Below are 18055 nucleotides of genomic sequence, written 5' to 3'. Positions count from 1 at the left end.
CTGTGTACTATGTTTATTTTTCTTCCTTCTTTTTTTTTAGAATACCGAGCCCGGTGTATGGCTAGCCCTTCCGTTTTCCCTTTTTTCGACCATTAAACATATCTCTCTTCTTTAGGAATTGCAAGCCGTCTTTTCTGGCTGACTTTTCTTTTCAGAATAAGTAGACGCTCCCCTCAGCCCCCTCCCAATAAGGAGAGCTGTCTTCCTACAACGCACTCATCCTAACGAATCTACAAATTCTTGACAAATATGTTCAATCAGGATGGCCGGAGCATAAAGCACAACTATACTTTCACTAGTAACATTATCGCTATCGAGATGATATCCACGTGAAGGACGACATCATTATGCGGTGGAATAGAGTTGTGGCCCCGCTTGTGATGCGCGAAAACTGTACTCAACAACATCCATGCAGCACACATCGGTAAGAATAGGATAATGAGCAGAATAATAATTAATCCACCGTATCTTGGCCTAGCCCGGTTCACACCACTGAGTTTTACTGATCTCTACTGTAAATGGCTGGATCGCGGATAGGGGCCACCGGCCGCCATCTTGCTGTATACCCAAAACAGTCGCCGCAGCGATCATGCCAGCTTGCTGCAATTACTGCTCTACCAACCGTAAGGGCAAAAATGTAGGGCTTACCTTTTCACGGATGGGTCATTCGTTATCAAGGAATAACTTGGCTTCATTCTGTACATTCATTTGAAGATTCAGAAATGTCTTTTGCACGAAACCAGCACTTCATGCAGGTTGTTTGATGGTTCTTCTGAGGCTCAAGCGAAGACACTTGTATTTTACTCGGCCGGAAATATATAGTTTGAGTTGCATAATATGCTTCAGAGAACATATTACACAGGCAGTGTTGTCATCGGTGTGTATGCGCACTCGGTCGCTATACTGCGTGGGTATACTGCAGCCCGGTACAGTCAGGAAGTGTAGAGTCATGTCGTTGAATCAGCTTCGCGCTCATGTTCAGTATTAAGTCGTAACCAGACCAAGAGGATCACCCTTTTTTCGTGCATTGTTTACTGCCTCATTGTTGAGTGGTGACGAAGAACTGGTGTCTCCGTTGCGGTGGTGTCGTTTGGCTGGGATAGCTCCTTTGTGTCCGGACTTTGTTGTCAGCTTATTGCAGTGACTGTCATAATAATTGGTTGCTTGTCATGCTATTTGTAAAAGTGTTTAAGACAAAAGTGGTCTCTCAATCAGGGTTGCGGAATGGGATCACCCATTCCATTCCAATTCCATTCCGAGGAATGAAGGTTCGTGATAATTCCATTCCTTTCAATTCCTCGGAATGAAAATGTATGGTCAATTCTCACTCCTGGAATGGCTTGGCAACCCCTTTCAATTCCTTTAATTCCACCAATAAAACAATTAGGACCGGTAACCGTACTAGCTAGTCAAGCAGTGCTATAGAGGAGATTGACATTACCCAGCACGGAAAAAGCACAAAGACAAGGTTATTTCGCCCTCCTCCTCTACTCCTCCTCTTCATTGGCATCATCGTTACAGGAGTTTTCCACTAAAGTAACTGGTGCAAGTGATGTGGGGTTGCGGGGCTCACACTAGTGAAGGCAAAATCTCAATTTTATTTTTTCTTAAAACCAAACCAAACCATTGCCCTTGACCGAGTGGCACCCAGACCATTACATTCCAATTCCATTCCGGGCTCTGATAAATCTGGAATGAGTCCGGAATCATTCCAACCCCGGAGTGGCAACTCTGCAACTCTGCTCTGTTGTATGCTGGCCGATATCGCAAGGATGCAATGGTAATGCGATGCCAAGTCAACAGCTCATGGCATGGCGGACACACTCGCAGGACAAGTGGGACAGTCGAAACACTCTTTCCCTTCATTTCGCCTAAGTGCCGCTAGGGTGGATCTCTTCCCGCTCCGCAGGTCGGAGGCGCGTTCAAGTTAACTCTTCTTCGAGCTGTACAACAATAAATTTATTTCATATTCAAATTGGGAATAGCAACTTTATTTTATTATGACGATTGGGGAGATCCTCTCCCCAGGGGGCGATACTCTACCCCCACACGCGTAGAAAGTTCGTTCTACTGGTGGATAAATTCCATGATAGGCAAGCCTGAGCGATGGGCAAGACACGTAAACAAACACAAACACGAAGGCTCAAGACCAGCAAGACGTTTAATTGATAACAACGAACTTCATGAACATGTAGACGGTGCGAGGGAAGACAGAGAGAGGGGAATAGGGAATTGAGGACAAAATGAGTTGAAGGAGGTCAAAGGAGGCGCTTGAAGGCCGGGTGGATACATACAGACGGCACACTAATACAATTGCCCACACTCTGTATGGCCAACGCTTCTCTCAAAAGACGTTTTCGCCTGTCTGGTTCCCACTCCAGCACCGCCGTCTGGGACCATAGGGGTTGACAATTATTACAGATTCTTAGATGATCCAACAAATTTGAATCTGGGCTGTTTTTATGCTGGCCCAACATTTGGTTAACGCATTGAGATGTTTGACCTATGTATACAAAGCCACAAGCTAACGGGATTCTATATACAACATTTTTTGCACAAGGAACAAACTTGATGGATCTGTGTTCAACATTACAGGCAGACTCTGGTTTTGAAAAAGGCGTTAAACGATCTAACCTGAAGTTGTTCCTAAAGAGGAGACGGACCCCCATCTCATTCGACATAGCCTTCAAATTATGTGAAGTCTTGTGGTAGTACGGAACTACTGCAATTTTCTTGTTTTTCTCATTTTCTTCCATTAAGCGTTTCGGGCGAGCTTGAAACTGAGCAAGTAGATTTTGCTGTATTAGCTTAAACTCATATCCTGCTCTTTGTAATTTGGCGATCTGTAGCTTGAGAGCACTGAACACAAAATGCGAGTAAGATTTGGTCAAAGCACTGGTTATCAAGGAACTATCTAACTATTTTTCACCAACTTAGAATGGCAACTCCTTGGCAGAAGGGGTTTTTTACTTGATGCACCATATTCCCAGCATAACCTACCTTTGAAGTGTAAGGTCAAATCTAAAAACTTTAACTTCCCGTCGGTAGGATGCTCTTCCGTAAATGTTAATTCGGGGGCCGACTCACGAGCCACACGTTGCAGTTCTACCAAGCAGGAGCGGGAACGAGACATAAATATCAGATCATCAACGTATCTAGCCACCAAAACAGTGTCAGGCAAACACGAATTTACAAAAGCACTTAAATGAGAGTCGAGGCAACCTAAATAGATTTCAGATAGGAACGGTGCAACAGACGAACCTATGAAAACACCATCCTTTTGGGTGTATAAAACGCCATCTATGCAAGTTACATTAAAATCCAAATACAAATTCAGCAATTCCAAAAAATAACTTATTGCAATGCCAGAGTGAGACTGGAAACGTACCAGATTTGAGTTCAAAAGATCCGAAACCCGTTTCAACAGCAAAGGTTTCCTAAGAGAATAGTACAGATCTTTGACATCCAATGACATCGCAAACATTTCGGAACCATGAAACGGCAAAAGCATTTTGACAAAATCTTGAGAGTTCCTCAGAGGTAAGGAGTTGGGTACATCTAAAACTGGCAATGATTTCTGGATGAAGGTTGAAACCATCTTCTGCCATGTGCTATTTTCATTCAGGGGTAGATTGGGTTTATGATCCTTCAATAAAAATTTTGAAGAGAAAGTGCAAGAAGCAGTTCCTTTGATACTCTTTACCAAGGCTGACATTTCGTTTTCATTCAAAATATTCAAAACATCCCTTTTCAAAGATCGAAGGTTCCCAATGAAAGGCACCAACAGCTTGTCAATCGCGTCGACCGCGTTTTTAAGAAGTCTTCTCTCGGCAGAACACCAAAACGGCCAGATTTGTCAGTTTGAAGGAAGACCAGATTTTTAGCCTGCAACTCCTCCTGTGCCGAAACAACAGAACGGGGCTTGACACTGTAGCGGGGACCCGTGCAATGGGAAAGCTTGGTAATCGAATTTTCAATGAAAGCATGTTTCTGGGAACCACATTGCAGCTTAGAAGCTATGAGGGCCACGTCGGAGATGAAGTCGAACTTTGAAGGTTTCACATTAAGGCAGAACTTTGGCGTTTTGGAGAGAAGGTCTGTGAGGTGCGACGGACAGATGCACACTTGCAGGATTGACGGGGAGAATCGATAAATGGACCGGCTCTTCACGGCGTTTTGCAGCAGGTTTGGGACCCGAGCGACGGAGGACTGACCAAAGAGAAGCGAATTCTTTTTCTTGACAACGTTGCCAATGGGAAAATTCTTGGGTATGTTGAAAGTGCGGACCGAAAAGTAGGTCACACAGCATATTGGCTGCGCAGCTCAGATAATTTATCTGAGTTCGGAGAGCATGCCTATGAGCTTGCAGAATCCTTTTCTTTGTATTGAAAGTTTCCGGGTACGCCAATGACATCAAACGCAAAAATCGAGAATTCTTTTTCATTTCGAAATTTGCAACGTTACAGCCGCACGGCATCAACGTGTACGGCGGCCCATTACAGTCCTTTATACTATGAGTCTATTGTATTTATTGTATGTGTTTATTGTATTATCACTTGTCTGCCATTTTTCACATCATACACGATGATACACAATCAGTAAGACACCAACTCCACGTTACTTTCCCAGAGTCTGGAAGCTCTTAGCCATCAAGGTGCTGTGTGTCCTCAATCCTTCGCTCTTGAGCCCTAATTCCCCGTACGCATTCTAAAGCTCTTTGTGCCAACTGGCTGCTGTGCCTATTCATGTGATGTTCATTGGTTTCCTCCACGTACAACTCCGACTCGTCTGTATGTCTGTCTGACCTTGTCCAGCCGCCTCCTATTTATTGCGTTTTGTTTTTCATTTTTGTTGATATTTGTATTGCGTTTGTAGTTCTCTTCACCCTTACCCTTTTCTCTTGTACCATGTGACTTGATTTTCGATATATGCTTCACCACTTGTAACAGGTCCTCAAACCTGAAGAAGTGCAGCCTACTGCACGAAAGTCTTGTTTTTATATATATAGTAAACAGTTAACCGTCTTTGTTATTTTTTATTATTGAAAGTTTCGAAGAAGAAGAACCCCGGAGGCGGAGGCGGTGGCTTTTCCTTGGATCGGAGACGCAAACTAAGGAAACACACGTGTGCCCTGAGTTGGACCAAATTGTGTCCAACTTTGCACAACGTCCACAGTGCATGAAGACGTGGAATCGGAAGGGACGAAGACGACACTGAGGTAAAATCCAAAGTGTTAAAGATCACAAAACTTCGTGTTTGTGTTTGCTTACGTGTCTTGCCCATCGCTCAGGCTTTTCCTATCATGGAAGCATAGATCAGTTTGGAATGGAGAAGTGGTCCTGTATGAGCCGTGACACACTACCGATACGCACTCAGCAAACAGTGTACCTTCGAAATCCTCCAGAAAGACAATAGTAAGGCATTCGGACGGCGTCACCAAATCAAGTGTCGTAGAGTGACCAGCCTCAATAGTGTGGCCTACGATTTGTTTTGTTTTCTTTTTGTTCGTTTATCTGTTTGTTTCAGGTATTTCTCTACCATTACTGCAAACTGAGCTAAGGCAAACTGAAACCGCATCCTCACCTACGTTCAGCCCCGAAGTGAAAGAGGCCGAGAAATTGCTGATTCCTAAAGGAAACACCTCAGTATTTTGGTCGGATAAGCTATTACCGTCCACAGATGAACATTCAATGTTGACGCGTTGCCATTTGGCTAGCATTTATTCAAACCCAAGATGCTTTCACCCACAGTCGGTCGTTTATCCATGTCGAGGTGCGCTTATTCTGTACGCTGATGATCATGTCCTTGTCCGGAGCTCCTTGTACGAACTTGTGAAGAAAATATCAACGTTTTCGGTGATACATGAAGAACTACGATAAACGAACAAAGGACAGACAACAGAGGCTTTCATGTTTGCAGGTACAATTTATGTGTAAGTTTCGTTGTCTAACACCTTCTTCTCACGATTTCGGTTGGATCTCCGGCTGCCCTCCAGAGCGTGCCGCAACTTCCATGGTCTACTAACATTTTCGTTTCGATCGAGAATGGACAACCCTTCATGACGCGTTTTGCACGTCTCGTCCTTGTAACGTATGTATCCTGCACTGTAATGTACCCGCAGATGGCACCCCAAGCAGCACAATGTACTGAAAGTCGTGTGCAATAGGGATGGATGTGTGGGTGGAGGGCCTTGAACAAACTCCTGAAACTAAAGAACATTGATAAGACACATACCGTCCACCCCTATTGCACTCGACTTTCGATACATTGTGCTGCTTGGGACGCTGCTAAAAGCGCCGAGAGAGGTTGCCTAGCCATACATTGTGTCAGGTCATACTACAATGTGGGAAACACGTGGCTTTTTGAGACCTCCGGCGTCCATCTTGTACAGATGCGCAGTACATAGCGGCACGTTTTTATCTTCCAGGATGGGAAGAAGGTTCCGTTCTATCATTTCGCAATATAGATGAACAGAATACGACAAGCGCGGACGTGCGGCCGAAAGTGGGTAGAGGCAGCGCGTTCATTTTCTTGTTATTCTGGCGTCGTCACTGATCATCCTCTCCCATTTCGGAACCAATCAAATCTTTCTTACCCCCCAACAGAAGATCTGACCCAGGGTTTTAAAGCGTCTAAAGGAAATTAAGTCAATCAAATCAAGCCAATCAATCAAAACACCCAGAGAGCACAGCGATATACTTTAATGGAACACTGAGGAAGCAACTGGCTCTCTGGAATGGTAGGAAAAGCCTACAACATGACCAACAGGAGAAGCAAAGTTCTTGCTTCTCCTAGCGTGTGTCCATCCTCCTCCCCTACTCAGGAAAAATACAACAGTTGCCTCATGACTTCATCGCACGCTTCCATTTCCACAGAACCACTTCATATATTGATGTTCAATTTAGTACGAATGCCCAGTATCAAATGCGTACTTCTGATACGATCTTTATTCCACAATTGAACTGCATATAACCAAAGCGAGGAAATATTCACAATGGGTATTTGCAAGTTAAGAAGTCGCGCAGTTACGAAGAAAATATATCAAAGCTTTTTCTACAGCGAAACAATAAATCACAAGAATGCTTCAAGACTACTGCCATAATTCTATATCCCGACCAGCTGCATTTCATCCAGGAATAATTATTGTTCCTCCGCCATTGCCACCTTGTCCTCCTACTCCAACTCCCGTGCCGGACCCTCCATTTCCGCCGTTGCCGAAAAAGCCTCCATTACCACCTGATCCTCCTATTCCAACTGCTGTGCCAGCTCCTCCATTTCCGCCGTTGCCGGACAGCCCTACATTACCACCTGATCCTCCCACTCCAACTCCTGTGCCGGATCCACCATCTCCTCCGTCCCCTCCGTCGCTGCCATCGCCTCCATCGCCTCCTATTCCAATTCCGATGCCAGTTCCACCATCTCCTCCGTCCCCTCCGTCGCCTCCATCGCCTCCTATTCCAATTCCGATGCCAGCTCCACCATCGCCTCCACTCTCGCCTCTGCGTTTGCTGCTTCGCCGCCTGCTACCGCCAGAGCTTTCGGGATCACTATCATCGTCCCCTCCAAAACTCAAACTTTTGCGGAGTTCTCCCTTCGTTTCCAGTTTCTTCTCAAGTTCGGCAGAACTGCCCAGTGCTATTCGTCCGCTACCATCAACTTGGTGCAACGTGAGAACGAAGCAACCTGAAAAGACGAGGTGCCATATGAGGTTGATTAATGATACGGCCGTGTTCATGCACACTGCAAACAAAGACTCCATTAAATTCAGGGGTTCGGAATCCATGAGACTGACCTGGAGGCACTCTTGCCAGTAATTGCTTCCAACATACAGGGGGTGTACGTTAGGTGCACATGCATATACACTAGGGATGCGCGATTGCTCGGATGTTTCTAATACCGAAGCCAATAATTGCGTATTCAATTAGAATTCATAATCGAATATGAAATTCTATTAAACATCAGAGAACTGATGTTCTGAGGCTGGAACAACATAGAAAGGACAACATACAAAGCCTCAAATTGCCTAAGAAATTAACGATGAAAGATGGAAGTCACTGAAAAGGTTAGCCAGCTGTAGGACTCGAACCCACATCTTCTGGATTACCGGTCCAGGGCTCTACCAATTGAGCTAAGCTAACACACCTCCCAAGCGACTTCAAAGGGCGCGTCATCTGAAGGGGCACATCAACACTCTCTGTCACTCATCCCCCTTTCACTCTTACATCATACACACATTCATACAACGGGAGCGACGCAATCGGCAACTGTTAAACATGAGAGAACTGATGTTCTGAGGCTGGAACAACATAGAAAGGACAAATACATACAAAGCCTCAAATTGCTTAAGAAATTAACGACGAAAGATGAAAGTCACCGAAAAGGTTAGCCAGCTGTGGGACTCGAACCCTAGCTAACTAGCTTCGAACCCTAGTAGGGTTCGTACACAGCCACGTTCGTTCCCTCTAACTCCCCCCCCCCCCCTTGGGGTGTAACAAGGACGAGAGGGACGACCTAAGGACGTCATAACGTCTGCGCCGTCAGTCGAGGTCAGCGCGCGCCTTTTCCTTTTTTGCCTGAGGGCTTTCTTCTTTTGCAGTCGGTAAACCTGTTCCTTCGGGGGAGATTAGGAAATGAAAGGGCGACCGTGGTCATGGCGGATTTAATTGTCCCGCAGGAGTTTCCCTGTGGGCAATGCTTCTTCAGAGCCTTGAACAGCTGGCTAGCAGACTATACTCTGAACAAATCAGCGAGCGTGGACGGTGTAGCGTAAGCGCAAGGTCACAGGCTGGCTCTCCGCCACCACTGCGCACAGTCGCTTTTTGCGGCATACTTTAAATTCAATTTCTGCGATAATTAGACTCTGCGGGGTGAATTACTGCTCATGGTGCATTTTATTGGCCTATTTAACAGAGTTATAGAAAGAAAACAGGGTGTTAAAAATGACTTCTGTGTTACTTTAACACCCTTGACCCACGTCACCACCTCATCCCCAGGTATAGCTCTGACGCCAACAAAGGCAAGCTGCCTCCAGTGTCGTCACCACCACGGCCACCGAAACATAGATAGAATCCCATCCTTCGGTAGGCGTTTAGAGGCTTTATGGGCTCGTCTCGCTCCGCAAATGTCATTGTAGACATCACCAGCTTCGTGCCTGAATGATTGAGAAGACCGGTAAGAGAGACTGCGAAGAGCGCGAATGACTTGTGCGTCCCGAAATGCTTGGGGCACCAAAATATGCTACGATAGTACTTCCCTGCGCATGAGAGAAAGAAAAGGTTGTTGTTGGTGGTGGTGATGATGATTGTTGCCACTGTCGGCCTTACAGAGGTTGAGGGCGGGGGGGGGGGGGGGGGTAATGGCTGGATCAGCACGCCGTTGTTGGTCACACAGAAGTGGGCGCCGTGATGTCTATAGACGAAAAAGATAGAAAAGAAAGAAAAACGGGGCACAGAGGTTGGAGAAAGCACGTGAACGAAGCGTCTGTTCACCCAGAAAGCAGCAATAAGGGGGCATTCGCGGACGGGCCACAACACTACGGTGATAAAGATGAACCAACGTGGTGGTTGTGGTGATGGCGGTGGTGAAAGTGCTCGCCGTTGTCGGCCTCACAGAGGTGGGCAACGTCGCGACTAACGTCCTGGGGGAATGTGCGTCCTGGGCCGACTTCTAAGGGAACTGTGGTGAATTTTATCTGAAACCGTCTGAGGAAAGCTCAGGAAAACCCCAGACACACACAGCCGGCACCGGGATTCGAACCCGGGTACCCCCCAGTCTCTACATGACATGGCCTCACATGCCCTCACGGTATGACCTGACACGGCTTCATGACATGGTGACATTACCTCACGTGCAGTTGTTGTAGTGCCTTATTTAAGAGCGACCCGATGAGACCGTTCTACGTGCACGAGGGAAAAGGGAAAAGCTGAGGGCGGCGCGAAAGGCTGACCTACTTGAAAAGCATATTCACCGGCAGCCATGCCGCTGTGGTGTCAAAGGAGCATGGAGGACACCTCGATACATGGAGTTTTTTCACCGCCTAAGATGAATATGCTACCTTCAGGAACCTTCGCGCAAAATATTTCTCTTGGGAAACTCGCATTTCCTGAAAAAAAAAAAAAAAGGAATGCGCAGCGGCGGTGAACTCTCCCAGCCTCTTCAGGCGCGTTTAGGGTGCCCTACACTAGATCCCTTTGTGTAGGGTGGAGTCACTCTTTGTAGAGGCAAATGCCGCAAAGCCACCATGTTTACGCCAACGCCTACCATACACGAATGCTCTGTTTCACCCTGTTTTCCAAACCTCCTCTGCTATGACTCAACTCCAAAATGTAATATGTAGCTAAGCGTATAGCTACACTTTTGTGAGCGCACCGCGAGCTGCGCGCTGGCATAAAGATGGCGGAAATTCGTAGCAGACGACGCGGTTGTCTTGACCCTATGCAGAGGGAGCTGGTATTGAGGCACCCTAGGCACGTTGTGATGACAGCTCTCCGCAAACTTTGATTAACTGCTGAGAGTCTGTAGCAGCGCGGGAGCAAGACAATCTGTCGACTGTTCTGTGTATGATACGGAACGCGCAGAAAGAAAAAAAGAAAGAAAAAGAGCAGGAACGAAAAACGAAAGCAAGCACCGCCCTGTTGGGTGGATGAAGTGACATCGTACTGCCTGCGGGAGAGGGTCTTTGCTGACCTGCGAGACTGTAAGCTATCTTACGGACCAGCATAGCACGCTACACAGGTAGGTTTTTTTTTTTTTTTTTGTGTGTGTGTGTGTGAATTCATGGGATTGTTATCTCAATCCTTACTCCTTCTCACATGTTCTTTTGAGCCCTTCTATGAACAAAAAAACGCAGTTGGAACTGAGGGTGCAGTCGGGATATATAGTGGGTGCCTGACATACACGTAACTGGGATATTTCGTTTCGAAACAGTCGCAAACATTAGAAAATGAATTTAATCGGATTTTGCAGGCGGTTGTGCGCTCCCAGGTAAACTCGGCAACAGTGTTCGGACCAACGTCACTGGAGTCGGTTATGAAGGGAGGATGTGCGTCACAAAATGCGGCCTTCCGACTCGCAATCTGCTGCCGAACGGTCGCTGGACACATCTGCGTTCACGCTTTCGGTAGTATCGGACCGCAATCAGCCTGGCGACGCCGTCATCTGAGCGATTGGGGATCTCGCCGGCAATGCCAGTTACGTCACCGGAAGAGGCGAAGTAGGGAAGTGCCGTTTCAAGCGGAAGCCGGCAGTTGGTTTCGAAATCGATGTTTTTGATGTTTTATGAAAAAACACGAACGAATTTTGGGAAACTTTTTTGGTGTTTTCTTCGTGGAAGCCATGTCCAAGTGGATATCACATTAACGTTAGAATTTCGTATTCCTCGCGGACACCACCTGTAAAGCCGTAACCGCATAGGGGTTTTCTCGACGGAAAAATGGCGAGAGCTCATCGATTTTCCACTCGGCTTACAGAAGCACTGAAGTGATTCCCCCCATTTCTTTTAGCTGTGACGTATTCTGAAACGAATAAAATGAGCTCCTACGAACGAACGACGAGTCCAGGTAAGCAATTTGATGAACGCCACCTCGCGTGAGCGTAAGACACGTCGGGAATAGACCTCTCCCTGTTTACAAACAAATGACGTCAGATGGTACAACAGCGCCGCCAACTTGGTAGACTGGAAGTACTGTAGCAAAAAAATCAATATAGTATAAATATAATTTTTTATATTGTAACGTTTTTGTGCAATTCCTTGCATATTATTAGTTGCATGGCCTTGTTCTGCACCATTCTATCGGTAGCCCTATCTTTTCGATGGCCCTTACTAAAGATGGCTACCGGGCTTTTCCATCTTCAGGAGCCTGAAGGGCACGAGTTTCTCTCTGAGTGCACGTGGTGTCTCTATACAAAGCAAGCGCACACTAAAAGTCATTATAACAAACCACATTCCGCACAGGATTACGAAGTTGACTTTGGAGACGATGCAACCAACCCTGGGTGGAGCCTTCTTTTCTTTCCGTGACGGATCGGGAACACGAGTGAAGACACCAAAGATACTAAAAAGATGACCATATCTGTGTGTATCACTAATACAAAGAAGGAACCCTTGACCTTTGTGAAGGAATACGGCTTTCTGAAACGGCGGTGTTCTCCGTCCGAGCTGTTTCGGTTTCGTTATGCCTACCAACGTCATGATCACGTCACGGTGACGTTTCTTCGGTAGAGGTCTATTCGCGCTCGCCGCTGTTAAGGCGCTACACGTGGTGAATGTGCGCGGAAGCACGAACGCGACGTAGTAAACTCTTGCCACGGGGTGGGAAAAATGGTCTTCGCTTTCCGCTTTTTCTTTTTGGTGGACCGCGCAGTGATGGTGCTAATGAAAGAGCTCGCCCTTGTCGGCCTCACAGAAACGGGCAACGTTAGGACTAACGCACGATTTTTGGTGGTGGTGGTGCATATGCCGCACATCCTCGACCAATCAGGACGCCAACGGAAGTTGCGTCACATTCTTCTTTACTTGCGGCCTTCCGCGCGGAGATCATCACCAGCGTCGCGGATTGGGAAGGTATGTCACAACGAGGCTCGTATTATTCATCCAGCGAATTTATGGAGAAAGACGATGTCATCATCGCCTACATTATAAAACGTTGCTGCGAGAACACGCCATTAAAATAACTTTTGGGCCAACATTGGAATAAAATTTGGGAGTGCACGTAAGTAAAGTGTAAGATAATAGTGAGTTTTAGTATAACGTACGCTGTCATCTTTGCAGATGTAAAGGATAGCGTGACGGTTCTGCGCAATGCGCAAAGCTCTGCTTTTGTTTTGTGCGGGCGCAGAACCACCAGTGCTATCTCTTACGTACGCCAAGGCGATGCACCAAAACTAACTATTGATGAGGACCCGACTTCACTGTCGTTCGGCATGTTGTCAGACGCGGGGCCTCAAAGGCTCTCGCGTTTAAAGTGCCACTCCGGACTCGGAAAACAGCGTGTAATTTATTTAGTCAATAAATATATATCCCCCCCCCCCCATGGAAAGAAGAAGCCTCAAGGATTCTATACGCGAACTTTCAATCCTGTTCACGAACGCTGTGCGTTTCTGTCAATTTTTGAAGATCTGCTGAGCCTCCACAAGTTTCGGTGACGCAAGGTGCGGGGACGTAATCATACGCCCACAAATTGCAATGATGTCATGTTCTGGAGAGGGCACTCGTCTCCTAGGAACGACGCCGGCGTCCGGGCAGGGTACGTAATGGAGAAATCACGTGACGCTGATCGAAAGAGGGGAAAATGGGAAAGTTGTCTTCTCCTTCCTGTGTGTTTTCCCCAAGGTCGGAGCGTGGGGCTCCGCACCGTGGTGCTCCGCCTACGGAGTGCAAAAACTGAACCCCCAGAAGACGCGAAGGGCAACAACGTTGCCAGATGAGAGCAGGGCGCTCCGTCGGAGCCTAACATGACGTCACAGTTCTCAAAAATAAAAATTAATTTTATCTAGCTTTCGCGTCACGTAGAGGCAAAATATTTTGGAGGAATATAAAGTGAGACAAGAAGATTTCAGCAACATAACTTTGGTGGGATTCTGAGGACACGAGACTTAGTCCGTAGTCGCGGGCAGAAGCGGCATACGTGCGCCCGGCAACCGCATGCGGCTCCGCACATCTCTACCGCATGTATGTACGTGCCCTCACGTCGTTCTGTATCGCGTTTACTACCTTCTGTGGAGAAAATGTATTCGTTCAATTCTACGCCCGAAACATTAGGTATCCGTCGAGTGTGTTCCCCCAGGTCCCAAGAGAGGTTCGTTACAAAGCTTGCCGAAAGGGCCTCGGACGACAAGCATCGCGCTGGACTGCAAAATCCCATTGAGAAGTGTCTGTCTGCGATTTCCCGTCAGTCTGACATCACGACCGTGGAAATCGCTGTCATTCCGCCGAGAAAAAGCTGTGTGTGAATACCGCGTAAAGGTAGCATCCCCAACCGGAAGTCAGAACGGTGTATAGACTCGAGTCATTCGCCAGTACACATCGACTTTTTCGCGCCATACATGAATAAATAGCAACGATCCTTGTTTAAGTAATACTCACAAGTAGCGGCCAACAAAATAGCTCCCCAATGCATACTGCTTGCACTTTCCGTGTGTCCCGCCGAGTGTCAAACGGGCGTGTGTTTGTGTGCACGGTGAGGAGCTGAACGGATGGTAAATACCTGTTGAGAAAATCAGGTTGGTGATTCCGTGACCTCGCAATCGCGTCCCTATTGGTACGTGGGTCGGCACACATTTCAACAGGTGTTGTGGCGCTTCGTGGGCCTTGGTGGTGTTCCCTTTACAAAATTTTCCAGTGCGCGTGCGGAAACAATGCCTTATTTTATCTTTGGGGAAATGCCTGCTATACGATGAGGCGCTTGAAGCGACATACGCATAGCTTTATCTGGAGCACATTGTGTTATGCTGATTTTTTTGTAAAGAAATGTGGCGTCTGTTGCTCCTCAAATGTGGAACCGGGCACTGGATGATAGCACAGCTCACCAGGGGTTGGTGGGGATGCTGACGTGATTGCAGCACAAACAAATACATGTCAAAAATGATTATGAGGCTAGTAAAGTAGGTCATGGTCTGGTTAGGCGGGGTCACAGCCGTAGCGTCTACTGTTTAGTGCTGATACCACCTCGATGATACCCCACAGCGCCGAATGCTTGATGCCTGACTTGGGGACCCACCACCCCGGAGTTCGATGGACTGATTTTGCACGCAGATGAAATGCGTCAGAGTACGGACCTCTATTGCTTCTAAGTCAAGTGAAATTATACCTGACCGTCATTGATGTATCCTTGGTCCATTAACATCCCAGACGGCGTTGTTTCGTTCAGGGATCGGAACCGAAACTGACCCGGAACCGAAAACCGCTACAAACCCGTATTTTTCGCTGAACCGGAACTACAACAACAACTTTATTGTGAAATGATGAGAACCGGAACTGAAAACTGAACCGAACCAAAATACTTCTTTCTCGCGTTGAACCGAAATAAATTTGGGCGGCTACCGGTTCGCAAAACGGTTCAGATGTAGTGTGCGTTTTGAGAGGTCGGAACTACGATTTACACAGCGGACTCCGTGTTGCAAAACCAATTCGACATCGAAACTGAACAAAACTGCAACCCAAGTGCAGGAGGTATTTCGTCCTGGTAGCTATTACGTTCATTCAGTTATATTAGTTTTGAGGTCATCCTTTTGGCAGTTGAACCGGTTTAAACCAGTTCTAACCGATATTTTGCGCTGCTGCGTAGCTGAACCCGAAACGAACCAATATACATGAACCCGAACTCGAACCGAACTGAATAAAATAACGGTTCCGATCCCTGGTTTCATTACCACCTCTCGTGGTTCAGTGGTTAGCGTGCTTGCCATTTCACGTCGAGACTTGGAGGTACCCGGGTCTGAGTCCCGGTGCCGGCCGTGCTGTCTGGGTTTTTTTCCCCCTTAGTTTTCCTCAGACGGGATGTCAAAAATATGTCGGCACGGTTCCCTTAGAAGTCAGCCCAGGATGCACATATACCCCAGACCGCTAGTCGTGATGTTGCCCACCTCTGTGACACCGACAACGGCGAGCTCTCCCAGCGCTACCACCACCGCATTGTTTCATTTTTGTGACATGTTAGTATATATAGCATCGTTTCCCTTCTGCAGTCTTTCTGGCCTGGATCTCACATTCACTGCAGAACATACCTCTGCAAGCTCATTACAGTTTTTGAACCTAACCCTTCTCATAAATGACGGGTTATGTCGGGAACGTGGCAGGGGGGTGGAGTCGAATGCCTTGCTTTCTACACTGAGTTACCACCCGAAATGTGCGAAGAATAGCCGTTTCGTAGAGCTCACATTCTATCAGGACATGTGCGCCCCGACGCCACATTTGGAGCATAGGCTGCTATCAACGGTAACTGATCGGGTGCTTGAATTGTGGAGTGAATGCTATGTTGAGACCAAGCCTGCGCGGGAGGGACGTAAAGTAGCATGGTAAACGGTCTGGAACTGAAAAAGACAAGTTTAGATCCACCTTCCACGTTAGAGAGATCTGTCAGTGATGTCCCAATTCCATTGCTCCCTATGTAGTCGCTGTTCTAAGACCTGAGACAAAAGTAACCTCCTGTTCTCTCTCGTAAGCACGATTCGCACGACCCTCCGAGGCTGATGGGCGGCTATTGCCGCTCTGTCCGCCTCTTCGTTCCCGCTCAAACCACAGTGACTCGGGACAAACTGCAGGGATATACGGTGACCTTCGTCACTTATAGGCTGAGCTTGGTGGACGATATCTGTGACGACTGGGTCGAGCGATCCTCGAATCCCCATGTTCGTAATACATTGTATAGAGCAGCCTTCGAATCTGCCCGCGAACTCTCATGCGATATCTTCCGCAGAAACAATAGGGTATCGTATAGCTCAGCTACCGTTAGGGTTGCCACCAGGCCGGTATTATACCGGCACGGCCGGTTATTTGCGCGCTCTGCCGGTAGGAAGGTGATACCGGCAGCCTTTTGCCGGTATTTCTGGCTGAAGACCTTTAATGAGGGCTTTTACGGGGTTTTCTCTTCAACATTCTACTACATCTTGAATAAATCTGAAGCACTGACCCATCTCCGCAGTCACCAGTCGTTTTCTTAGTTATTCATTGTTACGATTATTCATTGTTATTATTATTATCATTATTATTCACAACGTCTTGTGTTCAGAGTGGACAAGAGCAGTGGGTGTGCAAAGCTGTTGCTGGTTGTGTAGAGCCAGCTAAAACGTTCGTCACCCCGACTTTCCCTTTCCCACGACCCTTTCCTCCTTTCCCACTATTCCACCTCCTCTACCTCATCCGGTATTTTTCACTCCGAAAGGTGGCAACCCTAGCTGCCGTTGGTGATGTGCGTTGGTCATGTGGTATCCATATGGCATCTGTTGGGGTGACTAAAGCAGTCATAAGCATACTCCGCGACATCGGTTTTTTTCCCCAACGCTTCGTGTTCTTTACGAAAACTAGCATCCTCCCAGAGGTTTCGCGTTGCACATTACTATGTAAGTCACAGTCTTTCAAATTTGACGTCATTCACGCGGCCGTCGTCTAGAAAGAGCTGTGACTTAAAGGGGTTGAGACAGGTCATCCCACGTTATCCCAGACAAACCTAAAAGGCGGTTTTTGGCACTAGTGTGAACTTGCGTTGAAAGTGTCACAACGAAAAGAGTAATAGACGTGAAGAAAATGGGCACTGCGAATACCGAAACTCCTGCGGTGGTGACACCGTGGTGACGCCGCTGCCAGTGAGGCAGCGCACGAGAAGTCACGTGCTTACGGCTGTCAATAGGAATGGACGCAACACTGAGCTCTCGTCGGCGCTTTGCGCGGGAGTGTGTTCGAGGGCTTGTATCTCGCTAAGTAAGATATGTAGAAGGATAATTATTTTTTCTTCGGTATTCTGGAGTGCAGTACAACGCGTCCATGATGTAATGAACCACATCTATGAAAGTGTCCCAACCCGTTTAAGGCATTTAAAAACATTCGTTCCATCCAGAAATAAAATGCACGTATATTATGCAAAATCCTACGTATAAAGATCGTCCTTCTTGCTATTTTCCTGGTACCACGATCTTAACTAGGCCTAACGTTAGCGACGAAACATCCCATTTTCACGTAAATAATGATGTCGGACCGAAAGTTGCACCGAAAGACCGGGCAGTGCAGCCTTTATTGTTCATTAACAACAATGTTAATTTAAAAAATCCTATGTCTCCCAATAAATCAGGAGGGCGAATGATAACACTTGGTCGGCTAGGATCCGTTTCATCGGCTCTCCAGAACGGTTGCTGTATTTTTTGGCACACGGAACCCCGCGGGACCATTGTTTCCGCCCACGCAACCAGGGACCATTTTTTTCGGGAACCGAGAATGCCCCACCGGGTACAAGGATCTGCCGTTTCCCACCAAATCCACACGAAGTGGGTAGGGGAAGAAGATGGGTGTCGGCCGTCAAACGTACGTGTCACAAAATAATCTAGTCCGTGGATTCTATCTGTC

At 47.2% G+C, this 18055-nt stretch overlaps 1 long non-coding RNA gene across 2 annotated transcripts; it reads left to right on the top strand.

Annotated features, from left to right (window-relative positions):
* The first annotated feature begins 352 nt into the window (after positions 1-352).
* Positions 353-5414, top strand: LOC135399759 (uncharacterized). Of its 2 annotated transcripts, none has more exons than XR_010424408.1 (3): positions 353-424; positions 5049-5218; positions 5291-5414. It is a non-coding gene; the product is annotated as an uncharacterized LOC135399759 (long non-coding RNA). The 2 variants fall into 2 exon arrangements; XR_010424409.1 differs by lacking the exon at positions 353-424 and adding an exon at positions 4191-4268.
* The last annotated feature ends 12641 nt before the right edge of the window (positions 5415-18055 follow it).

Source organism: Ornithodoros turicata, chromosome 7 (assembly GCF_037126465.1).
Source record: "Ornithodoros turicata isolate Travis chromosome 7, ASM3712646v1, whole genome shotgun sequence".
NCBI lineage: Eukaryota > Metazoa > Arthropoda > Arachnida > Ixodida > Argasidae > Ornithodoros > Ornithodoros turicata.
The sequence above is the reverse complement of the archived record's forward strand: the minus strand, read 5'-3'. Positions and strand labels throughout refer to the sequence as shown.